At 35.9% G+C, this 4652-nt stretch overlaps 1 pseudogene; it reads right to left on the bottom strand.

Annotated features, from left to right (window-relative positions):
- Positions 1-3353: 3353 nt before the first annotated feature.
- LOC131817181 (U6 spliceosomal RNA) lies at positions 3354-3472 on the bottom strand (annotated as a pseudogene).
- Positions 3473-4652: the final 1180 nt, after the last annotated feature.

Below are 4652 nucleotides of genomic sequence, written 5' to 3'. Positions count from 1 at the left end.
TCTTTGAAAGAATTAATAAGATTGATAAACCCCTTTCCAGACTTATCAAAAAGAAAAGAGAAAGACCCAAATAAATAAATTCATGAATGAAAGAGGAGAGATCACAACCAACAAACACCAAAGAAATACAAACAATTATAGGAACATACTATGAGCAACTCTACGCCAACAAATTCAACAATCTGGAAGAAATGGATACATTCCTAGAGACAGATAAACTACCACAACTGAACCAGGAAGAAATAGGAAACCTGAACAGACCCATAACCAGTACAGAGATTGAAACAGTCATCAAAAATCTCCAAACAAACAAAAGCCCCGGGCCAGATGCTTCCCAGGGGAATTCTACCAAACATTTACAGAAGAATTAATTCCTATTCTCACGATACTGTTCCAAAAAAATAGAAATGGAAGGAAAACTTCCAAACTCTTTTTTTCTGAGGCCAGCATCATCTTGATCCCAAAACCAGACAAGGATCCCATCAAAAAAGAGAACTACAAACCAATGTCCTTGATGAACACAGATGCGAAAATTCTCACCAAAATACTAGCCAATAGGATTCAACAGTACATTAAAAGGATTATTCACCACGACCAAGTGGGATTTATTCCAGGGCTACAAGGTTGGTTCAACATCTGCAAATCAATCAATGTGATACAACACATTAATAAAAGAAAGAACAAGAACCATATGATACTCTCCATAGATGCTGAAAAAGCATTTGGCAAAGTGCAGTGTCCCTTCCTGAATAAAACTCTTCAAAGTGTAGGGATAGAGGGCACATATTATCAATATTATCAAAGCCATCTATGAAAAACCCATTGCAAATATCATTCTCAATGGAGAAAAACTGAATACCGCTGAGGTCAGGAACACTGCAGGGATGTCCGTTATCACCACTGCTATTCAACATCGTACAAGAAGTCCTAGCCTCAGCAATCAGACAACCAAAAGAAATTAAGGGCATCCAAACTTTTCCAAGTTGGCAAAAGAGAAGTCAAACTATCCCTGTTTGCAGACGATATGACACTGTATGTGGAAAGCTTAAAGGACTCCACTCCAAATCTGCTATAACTTGTATAGGAATTCTGTAAAGTGTCAGGATATAAATCAATGAACAGAAATTGGTTGCATTTTTTTTATACCAACAAGACTGAAGAAATAGAAATTAAGGAGTGAATCCCATTTACAATTGCACCCAAAACCCTAAGATACCTAGGAATAAACCTAACCAAAGAGACAAAGAATCTATACTCAGAAAACTCTAAAGTACTCATGAAAGAAATTGAAGAAGACACAAAGAAATGGAAAAATGTTCCATGCTCCTGTATTGGAAGAACAAATATTGTGAAAATGTCTATGCTACCTAAAGCAATCTACACATTTAATGCAATCCCTATCAAAAATCCCATCCGTTTTTTTCAAAGAAATGGGACAAATCATCCTAAAATATATATGGAACCAGAAAATATCTCGAATAGCCCGAGGAATATTGAAAAAGAAAGCCAAAGTTGTTGGCATCACAATTCCAGACTTCAAGCTCTATTACAAAGTTGTCATCATCAAGATAGTAGGGAACTGTCCCCAAAACAGACATAGATCAATGGAACAGAATAGAGAGCCCAGAAATACACCCTCAACTCTATGGTCAACTAGTCTTCAACAAAGCAGGAAGGAATGTCCTATGGAAAAGAGACAGCCTCTTCAACAAATGGTGTTGGGAAAATTGAACAGCCACATGCAGAAACATGAAGTTGGACCATTTCCTTACACCATACATGAAAATAGACTGGAAATGGATGAAGAAGCATAATGTGAGAAAGGAATCCATCAAAATCCTTGAGGAGAGAACAGGTAGCAACCTCTTTGACCTCAGCAGCAGCAACTTCTGCCTAGGAACATCACCAAAGGCAAGGGAAGCAAGGGCAAGAATGAACTATTGGGATTTCATCAGATCAAAAAGCTTTTGCACAGCAAAGGAAACAGTTAACAAAGCCAAAAGATGACTGTCAGAAGTTATCTGGGAGAAGATATTTGCAAATGACATACCAGATAAAGGGCCAGTATCTATCCAAAATCTATAAAGAGCTTATCAAACTCAACACCCTAAGAACAAATAATCCAATGAAGAAATGGGCAGAGGACATGAACAGACATTTCTGCAAAGAATTCATCCAAATGGCCAACAGACACATGAAAAAATGCTCCACATCACTCGGCATCAGGGAAATACAAATCAAAACCAGAATGAGATACCACCTCACACCTTTCAGAATGGCTAAAATGAACAAGTCAGTCAATGACAGATGCTGGCGAGGATGTGGAGAAAGGGCAACCCTCCTACACTGTACGTGGGAATGCAAGCTGGTGAAACCACTCTGGAAAACAGCGTGGAGGTGCCTCAAAAAGCTGAAAATAGAACTAGCCTATGACCCAGTGATTGTAGTACTGGGTATATACCCTAAAGATACAAACGTGGCATTCTGAAGGGGCACATGCACCCAAATGTTTATAGCAGCAATGTCCACAATAGTTAAACTATGGAAAGAACCTAAATGTCCTTCAACAGATGAATCAATAAATAAGATGTGGTATATATGTTCAATGGGATACTATGCAGCCATCAAAAGAAATGAAATCCTGCTATTTGTGATGACGTGGATGGAACTAGAGGGTATTATGCTTGGCGAAATAAATCAATCTCAGAAAGACAACTATCATATGATCTCCCTGATATGATGAAGTGGAGATGCAACATAGGCGGTTTCGGGCGTACGAAAAGAAAAATAAAAGAAGATGGGATTGGGAGGGAGACAAAGCATAAAAGACTGAATCTCACAAAACAGACTGAGGGTTGCTGGGGGGAAGTGTGTTGGGAGAGGATGGTGGGGGTATGGACATTGGGGAGGGCAGGTGCTATGGTGAGTGCTGTGAAATGTGTAAACCTGGTGATTCACAGACCTGTACCCCTAGGGATAAAAACATTATATATTTATAAAAAATTTTTAAAAATAATTTAAAAAATCCATTAAAGAAAAAACACATATTGCAAGCCCAGAGGTAATCTCATATTCAATCAAAAAAGTTTGAAAGTTTTCCCCTTAAAGATCAGAAAAAAGACAAATGTGTCCACTTTCACTACTCTCATTTGACATAGTACTGGATGTCCTAGCCAGAGAAACAAGGAACACAAAGAAATAAAAGACTTAAAAAAAAGAAAAGGAAGAAGTAAAATTTTCTTTTTTTTGGATAACATGAACTTACATGTAAAAGAATCCTAAAAAATTCACAAAAAATTTTGAAAAAACAAATTTAGTAAAGCTGCCAAATACAAGATCAATATATAAAAGAGAAGAATTTTGTTTTGTTTCATTTTTTTAATAGTTTTTCATGTCATCCTTGCTCAGTGATCACGCTAATCTTCTCTGCATCATTCCAATTTGAGTATATGTGCTGCCATAAAGTAAGCACAAGACAGGAGCATTTTAACACTCTAATGATGAACTATCTGAAAAAATAAAGAAAACAATCTAATTCACACTAGCATCAAAACTAATAAAATACTTATGATAAGATTTAACTAAGACGATGAAAGATCTGTACCCCATAATCTATGACATTGATATGAAATTCAAGGAGACACAAATGGAAAGATAGCTCATATTTATGAATGGTAAGAATTAACATTGTTAAAATGTCCATACTACCGAAAACCATCTGTAAATTCAATTCCAATCAAAAATCCAATGTTAGGGGCACCTGGGTGGCTCAGTGGGTTAAGCTGCTGCCTTCAGCTCAGGACATGACCCCAGGGTCCTGGGATCGAGCCCCGCATCAGCCTCTCTGCTCAGCAGGAAGCTGCTACCTCTTATCTCTCTGCCTGCCTCTCTGCCTGCTTGCCATCTCTCTCTCTCAAATAAATAAATAAATAATCTTTTTAAAAATCCAATATTGTGTTTTTACATAAATAAGTAAAAAATCCTAAAATTTATATGAGACAAACAAATAATCAAAGCAGTTCTGAGAAAGAATGAAGAAGAGAAATTACACTTCTTGATTTGAAACTATACTACAAAGCCCCCGTGCTCAAAACAATAAAGTATACTGGCATAAAAACAGACCAATAAACAAGTAGAACAGAATTGAGAGTCCAGAAATAAATCTTTTCATACAGTCACCTAATATTTGACAGGGGCCAACATATGTAATGGGTAAAGATAGTCTGTTTCAGTAAATGATATTTAAAACTGAATAGTCACATAAATCAGCATGAAACTGGAACCTTATATCACTCATAAATCTTAACTTGAAATAGATTAAAGACTTAAATGTGATGCATGAAACTAAATTTCCTAAAGGAAAACATAGGAAAAATTTTCCTTGACATTGGTCTTGCCAATAGTTTTTTGGATACCAGACCAAAAACACAAGCAAAAAAAGCAAAAATAAATAAATGTTATTACATCAAACTAAAGTTTCTGCATTGCCAAAAAAAAGGGAATGAAAACACAATCCACAGAATGGAAGAAAATTCTTAAAAATCTTATATCTGAAAAGAGGTTAATAACCAACAGATACAAAAAGAAAAAAATATATAATTAAAAAAATAGCAAAAGGATCTCAATAGACTTTTTATTCAAAAAAGTTATAT

Source organism: Mustela lutreola, chromosome 15 (assembly GCF_030435805.1).
Source record: "Mustela lutreola isolate mMusLut2 chromosome 15, mMusLut2.pri, whole genome shotgun sequence".
NCBI classification, from domain to species: Eukaryota; Metazoa; Chordata; class Mammalia; order Carnivora; family Mustelidae; genus Mustela; species Mustela lutreola.
Note: the sequence above shows the minus strand (reverse complement) of the source record. Positions and strands in the feature narration are given on the sequence as shown.